Source organism: Fukomys damarensis, unplaced genomic scaffold, assembly GCF_012274545.1.
Source record: "Fukomys damarensis isolate Sample0158 unplaced genomic scaffold, DMR_v1.0_HiC HiC_scaffold_3, whole genome shotgun sequence".
Taxonomy (NCBI): domain Eukaryota; kingdom Metazoa; phylum Chordata; class Mammalia; order Rodentia; family Bathyergidae; genus Fukomys; species Fukomys damarensis.
Genome location: NW_022900915.1, coordinates 4449099 through 4474910, shown reverse-complemented (window position 1 = coordinate 4474910; position 25812 = coordinate 4449099). Strand labels below are relative to the sequence as shown.

Sequence of the window (25812 nt, the reverse complement as noted above, 5' to 3'; positions counted from 1 at the left end):
TACCACTGAATTAGAGAGGCCTCTTTCCCCTGTTATATCCAATTAGAATAACAAAGATTACTTTGCATCATCATGAAAAATATACAGGCCAGGCTCACATTGTCAGACTGAAATAATTTTTTTTACTCCAGTGACCATGAAAGCTGTGGCATCCAGGCAGTTAGAACTCTAGGCAAAGCAAGGTAGGAACATGTACAGCAACCTGCTAAATAAATAGTATCTTAATATCAAAATGTCAGGAGCCCTCCTGAAGAACAAGCTTGAAAGTATCGAGGCTTATGCTGATGCAATTAATTTATATATTAGTGCTTTATTTAAGCTTCATCCAATAAAAATAGGGTGCCTGTCTCTGTTGTGCTGCCAGAGTGTGCTTGGGAAAAGGCCTCCAGATCTTGCTGTTGTTTTGAAATCTTGTTTCTTACATTGAACATTTTATGCTGAGACTTTGCTTTTAGGTTGGATTTTTTTGAGATATAAATTAATTCCTGTAGAACTCACCCTTTTTACCATATAATACTAGGCATTTTGGCAAATGTATATACTTGTGTAACTATCATCATAACCAAAACATAGAATAAAACCATTGCCCCCAGTATCTCTCATGCCCTTTTGTAGCCATCTCTTCCTCCACCCCCAGACTTTGGCCTCTACTGACCTGTTATCTGACCCTATAGTTTTGCCTTTTTCAGTATGTCATAAAGATGGAATAATATGCAGTCTCTTGAGTCTGGCTTCTTTTACAAAGCATTTTGTATCTGAGATCTGTTCATGTTATTGTGTGCATCAGTAGTTAGTTCCTTTTAACGATGAGCAGTATTTATTTCACTGTGAGGATGTACAGTTTAGCCAGTTATCAGCTAAAGCACATTTGGATTGTTTCCAGATTTGGGCCATTATAAATAGACACTGTAAACATTCGTGTACCATTTTTTGTGCAAACATGTTTTTCATTTCTCATAATGTGTACCAAAGCATGACATTACTGCGTAGGATGACAGAGCTATGTTAAACTTTATAAGAAAGTGCTGAATCATTTCCCAAAGTAGCTGAACTATTTCAAATTTCTATAGTATTCATGAGGATTTAAAGATCTAGAATTAAAGTTACATCTATGATTACATTATTTTAGATCATTTCATTCAGATTACATGTTTCAGGTAGATTGAAAGTCAGTGAAAGGTTTTGATTGGGTTATTGTACCTCAGCTGCAGGTACTTTGTGAAAAAGAGAGAGAAGTGGAATAGGGCTATAGAGCCATCTCAATGAGTTAAGCTTTTTATTTATATATAGAACATTTTTCTCTTACCTGAAAATGATTAAAGTGAGAGTTGGCTGCTTGGCAAGACTGCCCTGACATATAGGGGAGATTAGAGCAGCTTTGCAAATAAGCTCAGAAAATCTACTGGGCCGCATAGCTATTTCCAGGCCATTCAGTGTTGTGGCATTGATGCCATCTGGTAATTTTGTGTATTGAGAACCTGAAGATGGGCACATCTCTACAGAGAGATATTACCAAGTTTTACTCACATCCTCAATTGCCCAATAACTGATTTCTTTTAGCTTCTCATATGAATGTTGCAAGACTTCTTATCATCTAGATTTCTAATGGTTGAAATGGGAGATTAAAGCCTTGGTTTTTACCGGGCCTCAGATCTTTGGCCCTAATACAGAAGGGACGTGTCCCTGTGCTGTCTGGCTATTGCCATAGTCAGCATCTTTTGTACTGTACAGAGAGATCGGTGCAAAGGCTAATAGGTTGAAGGTCTCACCTTCCTGTGGCCTTTTGTGGGTCATGGTGATCTGCCTTTGAATCTGATCAGATGACTGTCAAAAACAGGAAGAAAAAAAAAAGGATCAGTGACTTGTGGACCTTTGATGTCCCTTGACAACCTTCAGAGAGCTATAGTAACTATATCAGCACTTTCACCTGGAAACCCATATAGTAACCAGGAGCTGGTAAACTGCAGTGCTTACATAGAAATTAACTGAAGGATCCTTGTCAAGTGAGATGTTCAGCCAAAGGCACAGAACCTAACAGAATTTTTTGTATTTTGCTTTCAATTCCATTTTAATAAGATAGAAAGGAGATGGGAAAACAAATGGAAAATGATTATTTTCAGTCTGGTTTTGCTTCAGGGGCATGTCAATTTAGATACCTGCCTCCCAGCTGCAATATTATAAGCTGCCAGTCCCTGGGCTCTTCTCTTCAGAGGTGCCACAGGAGGGGTTAAGTACCCTTGGGGGTGCTTGTGTTGTGGGCTGATTTGACATTCTTCTTATCAAATGTCACTTTGGACAGAGTGATAAAGATTAAGAAGTATGATGTCCTGCGGTATTGAGATGAAGAAGTTTGTTTTGTTTCCAGCTACAGATTTGACTGCCGGTGAACTTTTTAGAGCTGAGCTGTCAGAATGTGAGAGGAAAGAGAAGCTAGGGGAAAACAATCACAGGTTTTGATTGTACCGAATACCCTGAGGCACCCAGCAGTTTTGTAACTGTTCACTCGGCATTAACCAAACTCACAGGGATGCCTTTCCCATTTATTGTCCAGTAAATTGTCTTCCCAGACAGCTAGTGTTTGTAGCCCAGGTGAATCCTTCAACTTGTATAGTCCATCTTCCATGTGACCTGAAGAAAACCCAGTTGATAGAACCTGTAGATCAATTGGAGAAAGACAAGTAAGTGGAAGTGTCTTTGGGCACTCTTGGTAGGCATAGGCAGAGTTCACAAAGCCAGACATCTTATCAGGCCAAAGAATGCATTTGCCAAGGAACAGAATGCAGTGATGATTATGGATGTAGGGAGGAAAAGTGCAGTAATGAGAAGCTCGCATGTAGGTAGGTTGATTCCATTTTTTAAAGGCAAGTTGACATGATGGCAGAGAATGCTGAGGATCAGAGTACATGTAATAGAAAGCTGTTAATAATTATCATGAATAGAATTATAACTGAAATATTCGTATTGATACCATCAGTGACACACCATTGCCTTCTCCATATCTGTTAGAACTTATGGTTTGCTAGCACAGAAGTGCTGAATACTACAGACTTCACACCTCAGCCTAAGGAAGAAAGCATGGAGCTGAATCTGAGCCCCAGCTTTGAAGTTATTGACTCGCTTTGCACCTCAGTTTACAGAGCACTGGTGAGTACACACTGATGGGTCCACAGTGTAAGGTAGAAGGATGTGACTGTTGATTAATTTTCCTCTTGCAAAAACCTACCTTTTTCTCATTGGGAGGGGTAAGGGCTTGAGCGGGAGAAATGAGATAAAATAAAATAAAATTTATTTTTAAAAAGCCTACTGCTTTCTGACAAAGATCAGTAATTTCTAAGTTGTTTCGTGGCTTGAGCCCTTAAATCTGCATTTGGGGTGATTCCCCTTTAGTCCCATCTATAGATACTTATCTTCTTCTTTCAAGCGTATTATTAGTGATGTCATTGGGAATTACCTACATTAAAAATCTTACTCATCCGGAGAGAATATTTCTGAAGATATTTCTTTTCTTTTCCCCTGTTAAGTTTTTGTGAAAAATAATAACTGCATTGGTTAAGAAATAAAATAGCACAGGAATGTTTGTAATGAAAAGGCATAGTCCCTTTTCAGGTATTAGATGTTCTCAGGCGATTACTGGCTTGATATAATAATGATGATGATAATAAACCTTTTTTGTTTGCTTGCCTATGTTACCTTTTTCTCTTCCCAAGTTGATAGTTATTTTGAGTATTCTACTGATAATCTTTGTACCTTGAAATAGTAATTTTAAGCCTTAGTTTCTTTTCCTGTCGGCTTAAGTAATACATCTTGACTCCCTAGCCTATTCGATGAAAATATTAATATTGCCTGTGGAAACAGTGTGAAAATATTGATACTCCCTCTTTAAACGTCTCATGTTTTCTGGATTGTCTCAGTTTCTTTGGGAGTCAGGTGTCATTATTTAATTACTTGGCTTTTCTCTTTGAAGCCTGTGTTTTGTTTTTAGATGTGAGTGGTGTTTGGTTATTCATCTATATTTAAGAAAGAGGCTAGGTCTTAATTTTCTTAATAGATGTTGTGGATTTCCCCTGCTGTTCTATATGTAGATCTGATTTCCTGTTATCACTGCCCATGAATAGGAAGTCTGTGTGGATCCTTGATGCCATATGTGGTGTGGGGGTGTGTCTCCTGGTAGTTTCACTTTAGGATCAACCAGGAGTGGGCTGGATTTCAGTCACAAGTTTATGTGGGTGTGTTGGGTCTAAATGTGGGGGAGGGGATGCTTTACTCTAGTGTTGGCATATGCTCCTAGTTCTTTCCAGTGTTTATTTAACTTTCTATTCTGATCTAATATTAGCTTTAGAGACAAGTTACAAAAAAGTACAGTTTCTGTATATCCCCTACCCAGTTTCCCCTAACCTTAATGTCTTATCTAGGACACAATTTCCAGGCAGTTTTTAAATTTCTTTACAGATAGAGTTCTCTTATATTTCCCCACAATTATAAAGGGAATAGGTGTTGAGCACAGTGCACAAACCTAAGGAAACTAAGGCAGGGTATTAGGGAGCAAGGGGCACCTACAGACCCAGGGAACCTCAGGCAGACCTCAAACCCCTTCTCTCTTTTTCAGACTAATTTCAAACCCCAGTCTCTATTACAGCTGCCCAGTGAGCATGGAGTTTGATGAGTTACATTCTTGCTGTATATCACTTAGTTTCTGAGAGAGGGAAAGAGGGAGAAAGGGAGAGAAGGAGAGAGAAAGATAGAGAGAGGCAGAAAGACAGAGATACAGAGAGAGACAGAGAGATATTTGTTTCCAGCTCTCCCTAGTTATGATGGAGCACACCAAAACCCTGAAAGATATGTGAGAAATTCTTGACTCCCAAATCTGCAGGGTAGGCTAGCAGGCTGGAAACTCAGGCAGGATTTTTGTTAAGTTTTACTGTTGTTATTATGGTAAAGAACATAGCATGAGATTTACCCTTAACAAATTTTTCAGTATCCTATATATTACTGCTGAATATAGAATATAGCATCATATGATAGATCTTCAGGGCATGTTAATCTTGTTTGACTAAAATGTTTTGCCTGTTGATTAGTAACTCTTCATTTTCTATGCTATAGTCTTGAGACAGAATTTCTTTGGGAATTCTCGGTGTTTGCCCTTATGTCTTTAGCTGTTTAGATGAGACCCACCCACATTATGGAGGAAAATCTGCTAGACTTAGCCTCACCTGATTGCAAATATTATCACATCCACTGATAATTTCCTAGTAATATCTACAGTAGTGTTTGACCCAATAACTGGGCACCATAGCCAAGCCAAGGCGATAAACCATCATGTACTTTATTTGCTGTTCTTGTCTTCCTCTAGAAATTAGTTGAGAGCCTGATTGTTGAGGATGCAAGTGCCCTTTCTAAACACAGGGCTAATCCTTTGGAGACTTAAAAGAAGACCTCCCAAAATTGGGCTCAATTTACTTTCTTTATTTATACTTGAGACAGCTTCATTAGTATTGATTTTTTATGAGTTTATTGGTACATTTTAGATATACAGTACAGTTATATTCATCATTGGGATCTTGTACCTTTACACAACAGGTGTTGGTTCTGATTTTTTCCCCTTGTCCCTGCCCTCCCTTCACCCCCTCCTCCCCTCCCCATTTGCAAACACTTTATTTCCATCTTTTCATTTTCTCACATTTTTTTCTTTTCCCTTATTACCTTTCCCCTACCCTTCCCACTTTCCCTACACCTTTAGCCCTTTTCGTCCCATTTCACAACATTAGTATTGATTTTTAAGTATCTACTGTATTGTAATTTTTCAAATTTTTCACATTCCCATTTTATTTGATGTGGCCTATCTAAATGGAACTCTTTATTTTCTACTACTTGTTTGGATCTAACTCTGTACAATTTCAAATGTTTTTAAAAATCTTCATACTATGAGTTTAATTTTTAGAATAAACAAAGATCTTTGAAGGACTTCCCTTCCCCACCCTGTAACAACTAGCACAATGCTTTGTCCAAATTAGGCACTAAAAACTTTTAAAAATATATTTAAGATTTTGAAAATTCTTCAGTTTTGTATACTAATGACAATTTAATATGATACGTTAGAGATCTTGAATGTTTTAATTTCTGATATTTTATTCACTGCTCACGTTTGACGGTGCCTGAGAGGTAGGCAGGTGGCAGGCATATTTAATGTCATTTTATAGGCATTTGGGGTCTGTCTGAAATGTTTGGTAATTTGCCTGAGGTCATATACTTTCATTTCAGGCCTACAACAGACTCCAGATCTTACTCCTAATTCTGTGCTCTTTGTTTTGCATATGTTACAGTATGCTGTACATATCCTTGGGGAACATTTGACAATGAACATATTTCTGTAAATACTGTTGCTATTAGATATCCTTGCGGTGGACTCACACAGGGCACTTTCTGCTAATGATTTAAAGCATATCTTTCTTTTTAAAGAAGTTAAGTTTCCTAGGAGAATCAATCTCTACCCCACTGTTTCCCTTGCACATCCATGGACCAAAACAAATCATGTATGAAAAATGCTCCAAAGGTCAGTTTCTCTCCAGCCAAAGTGTATAATATAAGAATCAAACACCACTGCATGTTTTCAAAACCAGAGCCTGCCTACCACTCCTGAGAAGTCATCCATTGCAACAACAATAATAAAATGTGCTCTAGTATCAATATAAAAACATATAATTAAACCAATCATATAATGCACTAATAGCACATGAAGCTGTGCTCCCTTCCTCCCTTATCTCCCAAAATAAATCATTTCAAAAATCAGGCTGTGGGAAGGGAAAGTGGGAGAGGTAGGGGAAAAGAAAGAAGGGAATGAAATTAATATGAGAAAAAGAAAAAATAGAAACAAAGTCTTTGTAGATAGGGAGGGGTGGAGGAGTTAAAAGGAGTGCAGGGAAATAGGGAAAAAATAAGAACCAAGATGGATTATGTAAAGGTGCAAATTACCAATGATGGATGTCATTATACTTTATACCTTAAATGTACCAATAAACTTAATTTTTAAAAATCAGGTTGTGGTTTAATTAAAGCAAATATCTAGTTGGAAAGTAATAATTCTCCATTAAAAAGAAGTTATTAAAAGGGATTATTTCAGTAGAAACACAGGCTAACTATATTTCAGTGTGTATTTTCTCTTTCTTTGTTTTAGAAATACTTTGTGTTTTAACTTAGTATGTGTTATAGTTTGTATCTGAACGTCCCCCCATCCTCATGCACTCATGAGGAAGGGGTGGGGGCTTTTCAGAGGTGGCTGGATCTAGGTTGTGTAGTGCTGGGATTAAGGGAGTGTGGTAACTACATTGGGAAGGCCCACTCTGGGTATGGGTGGCACCATTCTAAAGGGTTGTACTCTGCATTTGATAAAAGGGAAAGGGAGGCTTGCTGCTCACTGCTTTCTGCTTGCCACACCATGGACTGTTTCTACATTACAATGCCCCTCTAACATGCCACCCTGCCTTGGAACCAGACATTTATGGACTGAAACCTCTGCAAACTGTGAGCTGAAGTGAACTTCCTCCTTTAAGTCTGAGTGTTGGGTATTTTGTCTCAGCAACTAGAAAAGTAATTAAGACAGTATAACATGCATGTTTCAATAGCTAAGAGTATGCCCTAAAGCAAAATTTCATCTTCCAGGGCTGTCCACCATTGTATATCTTTGAATTAACTTGGGCTGGGGATGTAGCTCAGTGGCAAAGAGCCGGTCTGAATTAACTTTGTCTGACAGTGAATGGGGTGATTAGTTTTCTTTCCAAACATCCAGACACTCCCACTTTGGTTTTCCAATGTTTCATTTCTTTCTTTCTTTTTAAAAAATAGGTTCTGGGGATTGAATCCAGAGCCTTCACACTGAGCTACACACCCAGCCCTTTTTTATTTTTATTTTTTTTAATTTATTTTATTTTTGATATGGGGATCAAACTCTGGTCCTTGAGCAGCAGGCGGAATCACCATGGTCTTGCTTAGTCACTAAGCAGGATGGGCTTGCTCAAACTTTTGATCCTCCTGCCTCAGCCTCCCAGAGTGCTGGGATTTTAGGCATGCATTACTATGACTGGCCTAGTTTTTCAATTGTTCTGTAATCCTCTTTTTTGCTCAGGGCTGCCTCTGAGACCTTCCTACCGCCCTCACAACTCCCACCTTTCCCCTGAGTCAGGCCCACACTGTTAGTTTAAGTGCCTAACTGATCTTTGCCGCAAATTATGTGTTATTCAGATCAGTTTCAGGCCAGGCCTTATGTTATTCCACTTAATTTGCCAGAGGTTTAAAGGATTAAACAATCTTTTGAGTATTTCCTGTTATCAATCCTCTTCTTTCAGGGAAAAGGAGCATCCTCTAGGCCTGGGGTTCAAAACTTTGCATCTGTGCCTTGTCTTCTTGGACCTGTGAATCTCTAGAAGTGAAAGCAGAATCATGGGGATACCAGTGTATTTTCTTGGGGAGTAGCTTTATCCTTTTCCTCTGCTCTTAAAAGGTAGCAGTAACCCAAGCATGTTGAAAACGTAGCTGGCTTACAGGGGTCCTCTGCTCACCAGCTTGGTCTGGACCAGGCTCAGGCACAGATCCTGCAGCCCTGGAGCAGCAGCAGCTTCCCACTGAGGCCCTGACCACCCTCCTCAGCTGACCTGTAGGCTGTGCCTCCTGCGCTCTCTCCAGGGTGCTGCCTCTTGGCTGAACTTAGCTCCCTACTTTTCCCTTACTCCTTTTCAAGTCTCCCTGTCCTGGTACAGGTGTTCCTGTCCTACTGATTTCACAAGCGACTCTGTCTGGTTTGGTTTACTCCAGGGTTTTGTGTCTAAATATAGAGTATCATAGAAATTTTCGTCAACTCCATTTCTCCTCCTAAGTCCACCTGGCCCATCCCAGAGCCACTGTCTTCAGTGGGTAGCACATTGCCTTCTCTGGAATGGTGTACCTCAAAAGGCCAGATGCACCCCCATTCCCTGAGAAATCTTAACTTTATCTTACCCCAAACCCTAAGATTGCAAGACCTAATATCAGCATTATATACTATCGCCTTAACCCAATCCAATCCACCTGCAGGCCACAAGCAGATTTTACCTTACTACAACCTGATTTAATTCTCTTCCCTGTCCCTCTCCCCCCATATCCCTACCCCTCTTCCTCTCCCTCTTGCTCTCTCTTTCTTCTTGGACAGTAGCTTCCACATTTTTAAATTTATCAGTACTGGAATTGGGGCTAGGGGTAACCAACATTGATTAAATATGAAGAAGATCAAGGAAGCTAGAGATAAGAAAAAGAGTAGCATAAACTTCCATTGCTTCCTCGCCCCACCCCATTTGGGTCTTTGCTTCACCTCTTTTGGTTTGGGCATCTTTTGAGAGAATCCTTTGTATCCTGCACTTCTCCTGATTTGCTTCTTGGGAAGAAGCTAAGAGCAGGAGGGGCACGGTTGGCAAGTCGATTGAGGGATCTGGCTCCTCAGCCTTGTAAGCCTCTGTGGACTGAGCCCAGTATCATAAATCATAAGTTAGCAGCAAGGGTAGATTTGGGGGCCCCAGCAAATTGCTGTTCCAGTCCAAAGTTAGCTCCCGACAAGGTCTGCATTCTGAGCTTGCTGACACTTGCGATAGCCTTTGCTGATGTTCAAAGGCAAGAATTCGAGCCTTGCCTTATTTAGATTCTGGCTGTAAGTCAGAGTTTTGAGCTGCTTCACTGTGGTTTCTGACACATGATCCTGTGCTGAGGAAGTAACTAGCCCGAGGCCTCACAGACTCACAGCAAGGCCCAGTCATGGGCAGAGAGCCAGATAATTCCTGTCCTCAGATAGGAACAGAGGCACCATTGCACTGTCAGACCTGTGGCCCGTCTCTTCCTTTCCCCATCCTCTCTTCCCTTCCATTTACTTCACTTACTTTCCTCCCCCACAAAAGCCAAGTTTTCAGGGACCTTTTGGAGTTGGCATGTGCCATCCAGCTACATGATTCCTCCATGTACTTCTCATCCAGTGCTTCTCCTGCCGAGAGGAGACAGATGTGTAGTGAAGGAGTGGACAGATGACCCCGTGCCCTTCCTACTTTGAAGAAACTGAACCAGCATGCAGTGTTGGGCCATGCCTGTGCACCTGTGTTGGGATTCCCAGTATGTTCAGCTAGCTAAGTTATTTCCTTTCAACATAGGAGGCACCCTTCTGTGGGGCTTGTGGGACATAAGCAAAGCAGTTTGTGGTTGTCACCCAGCCATATTAATAAAACCAATACAACTCAGAACAAGGTATCTCTACTTTAACACCCCACCTCGTTTCTGGGTGTTTTTATTGTTATTTTCATTAAGTTTATCAGTACATTTTAGGTATACAGTATAGTTACATTCATCATTGGGATCTTGTACTTTCACCCCCTCCACTCTTCCCTATTTACAAAGACTTTGTTTCCATTTTTCCTCTTCTTGTATTTTTTATTTTCCCTTTCTTTCCTTTCCCATACCCCTTCCACTTCCCCTACTCCTTTAGACCTTTCCTTCCTATTTAACATTATCAATTATACATTTTGAACCTTATTTACATTTTTAGTTTTTTATACCAGAGAAACTATTTGGTATTTATATGTGTCCTATTTATTTCATGTAAGAGTGTGACCTTAATGTGCGTCCATTTAGCTATAAATGTATCTAGTTTCTCATTCTTTATGGCTGAGTAATACTCCATTTTATATTAAAAAAAAAAAAAACAACACATCTTCTTTATCCAGTCTCCAGTTGATGAGCAACTGGGCTGTTTCTAAGTTTTAGTTACTAAAAATTGCCGCTATGAACAAGGGTTCACATATATGTCTGTGGTATGATTCTTTTAATTCTTTAGGGAAGATACCTAGCAGAGGATTAGCTGGGTCAAATGGACCTTTAATCCTAGTTTTTTTAGGTATTTCCGTATTGATTTCCACAGGGGTCCCAGCAGTATGCACGCTCTCCAACAATGGAGAAGAGTTCCTTTCTCCCCACAATCCTGCCAGCATTTGTTATTGGTTGATTTCTTAATAGCAGCCATTCTTTCTGGGGTGAGATGGAATCTCACTGTTATTTTCATCTGCATCTCTTGAATGACCAGTAATATTGAACATTTTTTCATATATTTATTTGCTGCTTTTACTTGTTTGAGAAATATCTGTTCATTTCAGATGCCCATTTTTGAATTGTTTTTTTATATTTGGGGGGTTCTGATTTTTTTTAGTTCTTTATATATTCTAGATAGGAGACTTTCTCTGAGGAACACCTTGTAAACAGTTTTTCCTGCATTGTAGGTTGTCTCTTATCTCAGTTGGTGGTTTCTCTTGAAGTGCAGAAGCTTTTTAATAAGATAAGATCCCAGTTGTTCAATAAGATGAGTTGTTGATTCTTTGTGCTAGTTCCTGTGCTATTGAGGATTTGTTCATAAAGTCTTTTCCTATGCTAATGTCTTCAAGAGTTCTACCTAACTTCTCTTCCAGCAAGTTTAGTGTTTCTGTTTTAATATTTAGATCTTTAATCCACTTTGATTTTAGTTTAGTGCATGGTAAAAGTTAAGGGTCTAGTTTTAATCTTTGGCAGGTTGAAATCCAGTTTTTCCAACACCACTTATTATAGAGGTTATCTTTCCTCCACTGAGGGTGGTTGGCTCCTTTGTCAAAGCTGAGGTGGCTGAGTGTGTCTGGAGTTGTTTCTGCGTCTTCTTATCTATTCTACTGATCCTCTGGTCTGTTTCTTTGCTAATACTTTGCTGTTTTTATCAGTGGCTTTGTAGCATAGTTTCAACTTGGTGATCGTGATACCCCCTATCATGTCTCTGTTGCCTAGAATGGCTTTTGCTATTCTAGATCTCTTCTGGTTCCAAATGAATTTTGTATTGTCTTCTCTAGTTCTTTGAAATATACTGTTGGGATTTCAATTAGGATTGCAATGAATCTATATAGCAGTTTTGGAAGTATGGCCCTTTTCACTGTGTTGGTTCTTCTTACCCAGGAACAGGGGACGTCTTTCCATTTTCTTATATCCTCCTCAGTCCCTATTTTCAGAGTGCTGTAGTTTTCAATATACAGGTGTTTTGCTTCCTTCATTAGATTGATTCCTAAATATTTCAATTTTTTTGGATGCTATTGTGAAAGGAATTATTTCCTTAATTTCTCTCTTAGTGAGTCTGTTATTTGTGTACGAGAAGGCTATTGATTTTTGAGCATTGACCTTGTATCCAGCTACTTTGCTGAAACTGCCAAGTAAGTGTAGAAGTCTTTTGGTTTAGTTTTTTAGGTCATCTATGTCGAGTATCATATCGTTAGCAAATAATAACAGTTTAACTTCTTTCTTTCCTAATTTTATTCCTTTTATTTCTTTCTCTTATCTAATTGTTGTGGCTAATATTTCCAGAACTATATTGAACAGGAGTTGTGATAATGGATATCCTTGTCTTGTTCCTGATTTTAGCATGGATGTTTCAGTTTTTGACCATTTAGAATGATGTTGGCTGTTGGTTTTTCATAGATAGCCTTTGTCGGGTTGAGATAAAAACAATCTATTGCAGTTTGCTGTGGGGTTTTCATCGTGCATGGGTGTTGAATTTTGTCATATGTTTTTTCTGCATCTATTGAGATGATCATATGGTTTTTGTCCTTGACTCTGTTGATATAGTGTATTAATATTTATCGATTTACATGTGTTGAACCATCCTTGCATCCCTGGGATAAATCTGACTTGGTCAAGGTATATGATCTTCTTGATGGCCCTCTGTATTCTGTTTGCTTGTATCTTATTGAGGATTTTTGCATCTATGTTCATTAGGGATATTGACCTGTAGTTTTCTTTTTTCATTGGGTTTTTCTCTGCTTTTTGGAATCAAAGTAACACTTGCTTCCAGGAATGAATTTGGAAGTATTGCTTCCCTCTCAATTTTATTGAAGGGTTTAAAGAGTAGTGGCAGTAGTTCTTCTCTAAATGTCTTGTAGAATTTAGCAGTGAAGTCATCGGGGCCTGGGCTTTTCATTGTTGGTGAAGTTTTAATTACATTTTTAATTTCATTGATTGTAATTGGGGTGTTTAGAATTTTTATATCTTCTTTGTTCAAATTGGGCAATTCATATATATCTAGGAATCTGTCCATTTCTCCTGTGTTTTCCATTTTATTAGAATACAGGTTCTTAAAGTAGATATTGATGATCCTCTGGATTTCTGCTGGATCTGTTGTGACTTCACCTTTTCCATTCCTAATTGCATGGATTTGAGCCTTTTCTTTCGTTTTTTGGATAAGGTTGGCTAAGGTCTTATCAATTTTATTTGTTTTTTAAAAAAACAGATCTTTCTCAGGTTCTTTGTTGTGGAAGTATCTTATTTGCCCATCAAGTTTGAAAGGTAATTTTGCAGGATACATCAGTTTAGGTTGGAGGTTGTTAATCGCTTCTCGGCCTTTTGGTTAAGATCAAGTGTAGGTTGGAGGTTGTTTTCTTTTAGGGCTTACAATACCTCACTCCAGGCTCTCCTTAACTTGAGGATTTGTGTTGAAAAGTCTTCTGTGATTCTGATGGGCTTTCCTTTGTATGTAATTTGTTTCTTTTCTCTAACTTCTTGTAGTATTTTGTTCTTCTGTTGGGTTTCTAGGATCTTGATTATTATATGTCTAGGTGTAGATTTTTTTGATTATGGCTAGTTGGAGTCTTATAAGCCTTACTTATCCATATGTCAAATTCTTTTGCTCTGTTTGGGAAGTTTTACATCATTAGTTCTTTGAACAGTTTTTTATTTCATTTGTACTTTCTCCTGCTTTTTCATGGATTCCTGTCAGTCTTACGTTATTCTTCTTTGCATCATCTAGGAGGTGCTGCATCAACTTCTCATGGTCCCTTCCTATTTGTAATAGATCTCTCTTTTCATGATCACTGACCACAGTCCTATCTTCTATGATCTGATATTCAGTTTTCACATTGGCTCATTCTGCTATGACTACTTTCAGTTTAGTTTTTAATTTCCTGGATATCTGTTTGAGTCTGTTTCATGGATTCCATTTCTTTCCTATATTGGGCATTCAAGGTTTCTATTTCTTTCCTATGCTGGGCATTCATGGCTTCCATCATGGTCCTGACTATTTTTTTTTAATCAATTTCTGTTCTAGAGTCTCTAATCATGTCTTTCATTCTGCTCACCATCTCTGTAGTTATCTGGAAAATTATTTCTTCTTTGAATTTTTCTAGAACCTCATTCATCTGTTTTGTTACTTCCTGTGCTACCATTTCAGGGTGGTTAATTATCAGATTTTTTCCCATGTCATTTTTGCCAGAATTTGCCTTTGGTGATCTGGAAGTCTGGGTTTGCACCTTGCCTAGGTGTCTTCGCATTTTTGTTTTTGTTGTTGGTACTGTTTTTGGTTTAATTCCTGGGTTGATACTTCAATATTGTGTATTGTAAGTATCTTTGTTGCTTGTATTTAGAACCCTTATGGAATGATTGCTTCTCACTGTCTTCCAGATATAGCTGGTCTTTAGATTTTGAGTTTCTAATGACTCTTAGGCCATCTTGTTTTCAATATACCAGGATGGACAACTGAGTAGATTAATCACACCTTAGCCCAAGTGATATAATCAACACAGTAGCATCAAGCACAGCTTAGAAAATGACAATTTGTGGTTGTTATTAATCTATCACCTTTAACTGTGTGAATTAAATAAAAATCAAGGACGAGCCCCAACTATAGCAACTTTACCCTTCAGGATGGTACTTAGGAGGAGTTGGGGAAGGAGGGATAGGTAGGTAGAATGATAGGGAAAGGTCAGAAGTGAGGCCAAGGAACACAAGACGATCACACAAACTCTAGGAAACTTCTGAAGATGAGGAAAAGACAGAACGAAAGAACAATGACAGATATAGAACAACCTAAAAGCAATAGGGAAGCTAGAAACTGTATTCACTTTCCTTTGAAACTTATGATACTCAAGAGAAGGAAAAGAGAGAAGAAAAGAAAAAGAAGAAATCTGAATTAGGGCAGGAACAGGAACAAAAAGGGAGATGAAGAACAATTTGGGAGAGTAAGAGAGAGAAAGAAAAGAAAAATAAGAAAAAAATTGAAAAGAGTTAAAAATTAAAATTAAAAATAAAAAAATAATAATTTTAAAAATAAAAAGTAGGGCCAGAGAATTAGCTCAGTGGTGCTGCTGCCTGTCTCACAAGCACAAGGCCCTGAAGTTCAATCCCCTGTACCAAAAGAATAAAATAAATAAAAATTAAAAATTAAAATGAAGGGGCTCCTTCAGGGTATGTCTCTGCTGTCACAAGAGACACTATGGGCAGCAATATGCAGATGTAAGTCAATTAGTCTCAGCAAGCCAGCAGCAGACCCCTGAATTCAGTCTGATTTCTGGCTGCAAGGCTGAAGTTGAGCTCCCTGATCTCCTGTAGGGTTGAACTTTGCAAGGTTCTACTGCAGATTCCAGCTTCCCTTCCCTTGAAGATAGTCCAGGTTCTGATGGGAGGTAGTGATCACCGCAACTTTCCAACTGCGGTGGTCTGGTGGGCCTTTATTGCAGAGATTTTCTTCACTTTTCCAGTAGGCTTCTATTTTCATCAAGGAGCCTCAAAGAAGCTCTCTTTCTATTGTTCACTTCTGCTCTATCTTCTGGAGCTCAGAACAATGGCCTTTATGACTACCTACACCTCTGTGGTGTGAGTACAGGTGCCACAGTGTGCCAGCAGCCAGATGGTGTGGGGCAGTGCTGCTGGCACGCTTGTGGCTAGACTCCTCCACTCCTCTGCACCCAGAGGGCCATGATACCAGCGGCCTGTGCTCTGGGTGCTTTTTTGTGCTGAGCACTCTGCTTTGTACTTCACATCAGATTTAATTAATGAAGCATTTCCATGGTGGTGTGTTTATCCCATGTGATAGATGAGAATATTGAAGTTAGAGAGTTCATGTGCCTCAGGTATCATGTCTAGACTTAGCTTGGACACTCGGAGCTCTAAATTGTCCTACTGCTTATGCTGCTGTGGCAATCTGTTAGACACTGGGACTGCATCTTAGAATCATTGCAGGTTAGTAGAGGCCTGAAAATGATTAAATTGGAATTTCTGCAGGTGGAACCCAGGAGACCTGGGGAAGAACTTCAGAGCAAGTCATTTTCCCCTTTAGCACTGATAGGACAACCTGACTCACTGGCAAGCATCTCCAACCCAGTGTATATCCCACCAAAACCACAGGCTTCCTTGCTGCTCCCGTCCCTCTCCTCAAGAGGGAGATTTTCATTTGCTGCAGTTTATCTAGGGTGCAGCCATGAGAGAAGGATGATTGGAGTAGGGAATAAGATGAGTAGCTATGTAGAGAGCCTGGGCCAGGAAGTGTCACTAAGGATGGCATGGGAGACAGGCAAGCAGATGAGAGAAGATGTAGAGACAAAGTATAAAATTGTATCAGCTCAGTGATAAATGAATCAGAGTTGAATGAAGTAAAAATGACTAATTTTTAAAGTTATTGTGAGTAGGTTTATTGTTAACAAAAATAAATAAATGAAAAAGGAGTATTGTATTGGAGATAATAGTGATGTTATCTTGTGCATATAAGTTTGAGGTACAGTAGGACTCCACATGGAGATGTGTCCTGGCAAGTGAAAATTTGAGATTAGCGATGACAGATTTTCTCAGTGCCCCAAGGATATCAAGATGTGATATTAACTGTCCAAAAAAAAAGGCAAGAAAAAGAATAGTGTGAATCGTACTGTGCCTGTCCTCATAGAACATTCAGACAATGGCCCTGTGTGTTTGTGGTACTTCATCGAAATATATATATGAACATGGGTAAAGCTAGAAGCATAGTGCTAAGTGAAAAGAACCAGGACCCAAAGGCCATATACTGTATCATACCATTTACATAAATGTCCAGCATAGGCAAGTATATAGAAACAGAAAGTACATTAATGGTTGCCAGGAAATGGGGAATGACTGCTATAGGGTTTCTTTTTGAGGTGATGAAAATGTTTAAAATTTATCATGGTGATGGTTGTACAACTCTGTGAATAAACTAAAATCCACTTTAAGTGGGTGAGTTACATAATGTGTAAATAAGATCTCAATTCTAAAAATAAAGCCATATATACATATACTTTTCAAAATGTAATTATTTACTTCACTAAAAGTAAAATCCAAAGAAACTCATTTCAAATTATATCCAGCCCTTAGCTCTTGGTATATTTGGGCCCTTGACTCCTTATGCAGGGAAAATATATCTATTTACTCAGCTCCCCTTCCTAGATTACCTTAACTGTCAGTGCAAAAAATAAATGAATTAGAAGTCAAGATAGCAGTTTAAAGAATAATTACATTCTCTTTTTAAAGACCATAGCTGGAAAGAAAAAAACCCCTTGTTTGTTGTATTGCTTTGTCTTTGTGAGAACCATATTTTACTTGGCCTCGGTTTAACGTATAGGTTTTTATATATCTAGGAGCTGAAAAAACTAGAATAGACAAGGAGAGGTTGAACACAATTTCTTATGCACTAAGATAAAAATTTTATCTTGGTCAACAGTTTTTCAACATTAAAAACACAGACATTTAGTCTGTGGATAAGGTTTCATGATCACCCTGTTGTCCTCATAACATGTAGGAAGTGGGTAACAAGTCTAAGTTAGCCTGAAACTTGGAAAGGCACAATATACAAAGTTAAAATAATAGTAAATGAGTGTTAACAAAAGTAGAAATGCTGGTTTAGAAATTCACACACACACACACACACACCCCTTGGGGACACTCTTATATAGATTCTAAATACTATAGCAGTCAAATTAAAAGAACATGCTTTGCAGCTCATGAAGAGCCATGTTTCATTCCAAACATAATATTCAGTATTGTCCATACTTCCATACTCTGTTACTGTTGGCTTAGGTATCTGATGGTATACTTTTGTTGTTGTTTAAAGAAAGAATGTTGAAAAATTCTTATTTTACTGGCTCCGTATGGTGGGATGGAAAGTTGACGCTACACAAACAAAAATTTATCTGTCTCCACTAAACATATATTTCAGCTCCAGTTGATAGAGAAACTGTGTTTAGTATTATTTCCCTAAACCTTTTGAAATTCATTAATATTCTACATCCATTTCATTAACATATTTAAAGAAAGTAAGGCTCAAGAAAGCTTTGTCCAAATATAGCCCTTAGATCTGCAGCAGGAACGAAATCCTAAGGGTTTCAGAAGATTTTGCATGGCTTCTTACATCAAAACCTTGGAGTTTGTGCTGTCCAGGACCTAGGTAGAGGGCCTGAGATGTTGTTCTTATGCCGGACTAGTTGGGCCCTGAATAAATGCACTTATTTGGTGTTTTGCACAGCCTTGCTTGGGTAAGAGGGGAACGAGGACTGCCCTAGTAGGAGAGCTTCCATTCTGCTGAGAAGCTTCTCTTCCTCACTGTACAGTGACTGTCCAGTGAAGCCCGAGAAGTAGTCATTGTTCACTGCTGGAGCCTTATTTGCTGCCTCTCAGAAGCACATGCAATGAGCTGTAGTTTTTCTGCAAATTCAGCAGTGCTGCACACTAACAGTCAGCGTAAAGAATACTGAAGTCATGTGTCAGCACACTCCAGGTGATGTGCTGTGCAGTAGAAAGCTTGATTGGTAGTGTAAGGGAGAAAGTCAGTCACAACCATTACCACCTGCTCTTGACTTCAAGTCTGTGGTCATGGACAGTATAAATTTATGGTGAGTCGAAAAACAATTTTAGCCTCTCTTTCAACCACTCCCATACCAAAGCCTCAAGTAAAAGTGCTAACAAACAATATAACTGGAAATATTGCTTTAACCCATACTCCATAGTCTTAATCTGCTTGACTGAGCAGAAGATGACTCATTCTGGTATTCCCCAGATGAAATTTATGTTGCAAATTTTGGTCCACCGGCCCACCCAGCCATGGATAATGTATTTTATCTCACTGTGATGTGTTTTTTAAATATTTGAGTGAGTTTTCAGCATCGAAAACTCAAAAGATTCCCATCTAATCTATAATTCAGCTTCTCTGATAATCCCTAAGTTACAGTCACTCTGCTTCACATTTCCAAGTGATAAATGATGTGGTGAAGCTAAGAGCCAACTCTTCCTTCCAGAATGGATCCAGGTTCCCCGCCTGGCTTTCCAGTTCCCATTCACTCCTCTTCTTTCAATTCCATTCCCTACCTGCCCTATAGTGTTTGAGTTTGGAATTCTCAACAAGAAAAGGAGCTAAAAAATAGGAAGGTTTTGCTGTAATAATTTTTTTAATGTTCCCATATATTTTGATCAGCCCTTGTACATAAGAATGCTGGAATCAGAGATTGCTGAAATGAAGTCAATTTAGCATATAGGATTTTACTTCCATTTCTAATAAAGAATATAAAGACTGTTTCAAACAGAAAGGTATAAGGAGAAGGACAGTAAATGGAAGACAAGTAATACAAGTTTCTGATCCCTCCTCCGTGCTGATGATACCCAGTTTCTTTACCTTACCTGCTTGCTGGAAAGTGTGAATAACCGTCACCTATTATCTCATTTTGCATCCATTCGTGCAACAGAATTTGGAGTTGACATTGAAGGTTCACAGTCTTCTGTGCTTAGATCTGCATTTAGGAACTGAGTTTTCTCATCTGTACTATAAGGGTCATAACAGTGAACACCTGTGTCTGCTACGTACTGACTACTCAGTCATTGTGAACTTGTATTACTTGTCAAGTACTATGTGCCAAGCTTTGCAGTAGGCCTTGGAAATATGAAGACATGAGGTCCATGTCCTAAAGAGCTTTGGTTTAGTTGAGGAAGAAAATTTGGGTCTAGCAAATGGAGTCAGCATGAGAAAGCTTCTCAAGATGACTGTGCTATTTCTGAAATGTAAATAGGCTGGTGAGGTCACAGCCTGTTGCAGCATTGTATTAAATTCAGAAACATTTTATATGCAACACAGACCTTTAGAAATATGTACATATGTGTGTGTAGCTACACATGACAGAGGTAGCACCAGTTTTCAACAGTGAGATTCTTTTTATAGGAGTTCCATGGAAGACTTCTAAACTGGAGGTCCTTGAAGTTTGGAAGGTCATCCCACTGATAGCTGTTTTAGTATCCTCAGAAAAATATGTGCACACACTGGCCTGGCTGGCATTCTAGGGATTTCAGAGCCTAACGCTCATTCACAGGGCCTGTTCTGTTTTAGGTCCTCACTAGGCTGGTCACAGACAGTACTGAAGCAGGTTTCCAAAAAAGGTGGCAGTTGCAAAGAGAAGATGCACAGAGAAACACAGCAGTTCTACCTGCAGGGTATGGGCTGAATTTTATAGAGGTAAAGTGGAAAAGAAAGGGAAATTTTAATGAGAAAAGTTTTTTCTTTTATCAAATAAAGCAAATAATCTTGTAACTATTGTAGTGAGAGCTAGCACTTGATATATCTGACAGGTATAATTGTGGCCATTGTGACGCATACTAAATTCTGGAATTACCTTCTGCCTTGTGACCCTTTCAACTTTCTTCCTAAATCACTATGTAAATATGATAAGGAATCTTAATATTTGTTAAGCCAGTCTGTTGCTTTTGCATGGGACTCGATTTGGCTTTTTGCTCTTCTCTCCTGCCCTCTAGTCTGTTCCCAGTCTTCAACCTTCAAGTTCCAATATGCAGGGACTAATTCCATAGCAGAACAAATTATGGTTGGTGACCCACAGAGAGGTTGGTTTCTCTCTGGCCAGCCTCTGTTCTTGACCCTCTCAGACCTTTAGGTTGAATACAACACTTTTTCACATTCCTTTCAGAACAGGCCCAACACTAAAGCATTGGGAAATAAGATAGGTTTTACTGATTGAGTGTTTGGGAGGCAGAGTGAAAAATTTACTATATACAGAAACAGCATCACAAAATCCCCCTTACTTACTCTTCAGCTGCTAACGGCCAGCCCCCTCATCTTTCTGCTTTACTCACTCACCTCCCTGCAGTTTCACTTTTAGTCTTTGCTCTCTAATTCAGAGAAGTTAGCTCTCTCAGTTTCCTCACTTTGGGTTCCTTATATGTATGATTTAATACTGCCTTGAATTGTGAGAGAGCTTCTGTACTGAGGAGGACCCCGCAAAACAAAACAAGCCCTCCTTAGTATTGATGATATTTGTGGTAGACTTGAAAAGAGGTTTAAATAAAAAATATATCTATGCCCCACCTCCACCCACAAATTTCTTTGTTCTTCATTGAATACCCTGAAGGCCTCCTCGATGTTAAGGTTTGTAAATCATCTCTCATGTTTTGAATGGCTGCATAGTATTCCCTTGGATGCATGCAACCTGATGTGGTTAGCCATTCCTGGACATGTATCTCATTGTATTTCCCTGTTACGAACAATACTGTGATCAAACAGATGGCATACTGATGTATGACTGTAGGATAAATTTCTGGAATTGGTATTTCTGTGTCACGAATATGTGCATTATAACATTTAGTAGATACTGCTCTCCAACAATTTATATTCTAGCCAACTGTGTAAAAGAGATGCTGTTTCAGTTTATCATAAATTACCTTGTTATGTGTGTTTGTTTATTCGTGTCCCACCTTGATTCAGAGGGCTTAAGGTGATTGGCAAGAAAATATAAATTAGAGGTAGATGAGGAAAGGTAAAAACAAAAGTAAAAACACAATAGACTAGTGATTAAGAGCATTTTAGCAGTTAATTCAAAGTCACTCTGTGGCATAGGCAACCTTTATGTTTGGTACTAAGCTTTCATGTACTCAAAGAGAAGAAATTGATTAATTATAAAATCTAAAAATAAAGCCATTCTTGGGGCTTCATAAAAAGAACACTGTGCAGTGTGACTGTTCTCAGCAGTATAACTTAATGTGATCCTCACTGCATCCCTTTAACTGCCATGTGCCTCAAATCCAAAACATGTTGCCTGAGAACAGACTTCTGTCTTTGGTCATGCACACACTGACTGTATAGGGTGGGGACCACTCTGGCCAAGATTGATAAACCACCCGGTCTTCCAGTGTGGGCAGATAGCAAGACAGAGTAGGCGTCATCATTCGAATATGTAGACCTTCCCTTTTCCCAAAAGCTCCTAGGAATTGCCTTGGTAGATGGGACCAGAAGGTGGGATCCACAGATGGAAACCAGGCCAGGACAGCACTCTCAGGAAGGACCTCTGAGCTGCTTGCCAGGTGAGTGGGCAGAGTGCCAGAGAGGTGTGCTGTTCCTGCTGCTCAGGGTCTCAGGCAAGAATCCCCAGAGAGGGTAAGGAGCCAGGACCCAACTGGACAACTGCAGATGCCTGAGAGTCAGCTCCCAAAGGAGCACGGGGCCTTTTAGCTCCTGACCTCAGAGAGGAGACAGGAAGACAGAGTGAGCTGAGCAGGGTGGGGAGACTTAGCTAATCAGCTGCCCCAGGTATGGGGCAGGCAGGGTGTAATTAGAGCATGTAAGGTGGCCTAGACAGATAGAAAGGAAATATAAAAAGGCTCAGCTTTACAAAGGGGCTGAGTACCCTGGCAGAGCATCAGATGACTCTGCAAAGAAGCCGAATTTGCCCAAAGCAGGGATAGTAGAGCAGGAGACCAAGTAGCAGAGAAACTCAGACAGCTCAACTTGGACCTGGATTTGAAATCAGAGCAAACTGACAAAAGAAGTTCTCAATTCCTAGGTCAGAACTGGCAACGTGAAGAGCAAAACTGATTGATTCATGGGAAATTTTGTCTCCAGACTCCACTGAACTGAGTATAATTTTATCCTCAAGGTGCTCTGCACTGTAGTATGTCCTGTAAAATTCATCAGAAACAGGGAGGGAAAGAGTTAAGAACATGTGCCTCAGCTCCATGAATATAGAAGGAAAATATCCTGCTTTGCCATTCTCCGGGTAATAGTAGGGAGAGAGTTATCTCAAGGGGGAAAAGACAGTGGAAACCCGAATGAAGGAGCATTTCTTGAGCATCACCCTGGGAAGCCAGCAGAGATACAGAGATGAAAGAACAGTCGTAGGCAGCTATGAAGGAGTGAAGGCAAACAAGAGCTGTGGGGACGCACCTGCTGGGGATATGACATGGGAAGGGGAGAAAATGAGGTACTTTCTAGTTACAGAACATTGATATATTCAGAGGGCTTTCGAGTTCTTTGATTGTTTTGGGTACATCCATGTGATGGTTTAAGTTTTGACTCGTAAGTTTTAGCCGGTACAGTTCTGTTTGTTAGCATCTACCACATAGACCCTGGCCCACTACTGCCCTTCCTATCAGCTGGCTAACAGACTGTGCTTTTGCTGTGCCTGGAAAAATGGCTTCCTCATCCCATACTCTGCACCCCTCCTAGCCAGCGATGATAAGCTTCATATTACATTGGTAGAATGTGGCTGTTAAGGACACAGGAATAAAACTTTTAAAATAATTCGAACTTATAGATGGAAAATATGGAATGTAATAGTAAAATTTCAACATTAGGATATCACATACTGCTTTAAAATAGATTTTATGATGAATGCTAGCCAAATGATTTAAACTGTTGCATGTAAGTTACACAGCATTTCTTTAAGATTTTAAAGTCATAGATAAAATTAATTTATTATAAAAGAAATGCTCACAGCATGATATGTAAAAAAAATAAGAAAAGAATCTTACAAAAAGAGGCCATTTTGTAAACAGCCACAGTCTTCATAACTTTAATGTGAGGATCTGAAATCTTGGCCAAGACTCCCTGAAATCTGTTTAAAGTGAGTTCGTCAGATAAACAGTACAACAAGGTCCTACCTTTGCTCAGTGTAATGATTTAAATTTCAAAACCTCCAAAAGTGAGGTTCTTAGTCATTTCCTTGGTAACAGGAGAGCTGAACAAAATACAGTGGCAATAGTATTATGGGAAGATTATTTATTTTTCCCTCTGCCTCTGGTTATCTAGAAAACAATGCCAAAATATAGAGGAAGAAAGCAGAAGGCTCTTTTGGTGAAAGAATAAAAGTCAGAGTACTGGTGAGACTTCTCCCTTCTATGGTGTTTTTCTGTAGTATTTTTCCCTCTTAATTAAGTGTAACTTTACTAGGAGAAGATGAGACCGAGGGGTCTGGACCATCATTCTAGCAATCAGACCCTCTTGGGCCAGGGAGAATTATTCATCACTGAGTCTTCATTCTGGGCTCCCTACCTTGAAAAATAATAGCTTTTGCTTAGTATTATGGATACAAAGTATGAATTTCTCTATGATATCCTTCATCCTCTAAATCACATATATATTTGGCAGTAAAGGGGAATGAACTCAGGACCTTTCCAGGCAAGTGCTCTATCACTGAGAAAACATCTTCAGCCCTTAGTGTATGTTTTTATTTTTTTGTTTTTTTTTGGGGGGGGTACTGGGGATTGAACTCGGGTCCTTGCGCTTACAAGGCAGGCCACCGAACCACTGAGCTAAATCCCTGGCCCAATGTATGTTTTTAAATAGTGTCCTTTTCTGTCATCACCTTAGGTACTTGGTATAATGTTCTAATGCAGATAGTTTAAGTTCCGTAATTGCTCAACAGAAGTAGTCCATACATGTTTTTTTTTTCCTAGCACCACAGAACTAGATGGAGACATTACAATGAGTTTAACAAAAGAAACCTGAGAGATGAGAATCATTTGTTCTGACCCTCTCTCTCTCCCTCTCTCTGCCACCTTCTCTGCCCCTACGATTGTCTGCTTTAACATTTAGCTAGCTGAAAGGCTCAGGTGTGTCACGAGTCAAGAACAGTATGACTGGGAGTGCCATGGTTTAGGTACATCCCCTGCTGGGAGCCTTACTTCAGGTTTGCTTCAGCTGGCCAGAGCCCCTAAAAATGGGATTCCATGGGCTGTGCTTGGCCCTCCACAGACCAGAGAGTGCTGTAGAGCATGTTTACTGGGTTAGTGTGACCCAGCAGACAAGCATGTGGACACAGGGTGTGCAGTATGCCCACAGTGACCCAATAGAACTATGCGGGTCAGGTTTTGAAACAGCAACCGGAATTATTTAGAAGGGTGCTTTGAATTCATGGAGAGATTGGTTGCTTTAAACTATGTTTATTTTGCACTGGCAGAAAACAGTGAGTGTTGATTACACTTTTATTTTAACTTTGGTGATTCTCAAAACAGACATCTGCCAGTGTCATTTTCAGGGAGATGAACTAGGTTGTGTAACTAGGTGCGTGGCAAAAATAACTAAAAAGCATAAATAAAATACTGAAATTATAAATAAAAGTAAAATGTGAGAATATGATACTATAAACAGAGAACAATTGCCTTTGAGGCAAAAACGAGAGAGAATATTTCAAAACTGGAAAGTTATCATGTGCTATAAAGAAAAGATACATAATTTTGGTTTGGGTTTGGGGTGAAATGTTGCTTATAAATTATGCAGAAAAAAATTTTCCCCATTGCTAGAGGAATTTGATTCACATCAATCAGTCATGTATGTAAGATTTTGGGATGGTGGCTTTCATTTTTTTATTTATATAATTTTTTACACCCTTTCTCACCGTCTACGTCTAGACATTGGACCTCCTTCCCCCAAGATACAGATGCTTTTTTTCTCCATTTGAACCAGAGGCCAGTGAGAATAAATTCAAGCAGGTAGTTGTGAAAGCCTCTCTCTCACTTCACTTAGCTTTTGACAGCAACCATGCAGTAAAACTTGCTGGGATGTAAGTGGATGGTGGTAAGGCAGTCCTGGGTGGGAAGAATATGCTGGTGGCTCTCAGTTAATGAATGGCATCAGTACCTTTCATGTTGCATGGCACACCCCAGGCCTAGGTGAGATAAGCAGGAAGAGAAGAGAAAGATCATATCCTACTAATTGACCTAATTTCACCTCCTCCCCTATAACTACACAGGACTTGT

The 25812-nt window shown here is 39.3% G+C and overlaps 1 protein-coding gene across 1 annotated transcript in view; it reads left to right on the top strand.

Moving 5' to 3' along the window:
• The first annotated feature begins 3006 nt into the window (after positions 1–3006).
• Positions 3007–25812, top strand: part of Marchf3 (membrane associated ring-CH-type finger 3) — a 112055-nt gene continuing 89249 nt past the window's right edge. The window contains exon 1 of the mRNA XM_010627222.3: positions 3007–3144. The gene's annotated coding sequence lies outside the window, so the exon portion shown is untranslated. The remainder of the gene's footprint in view (positions 3145–25812) is intronic.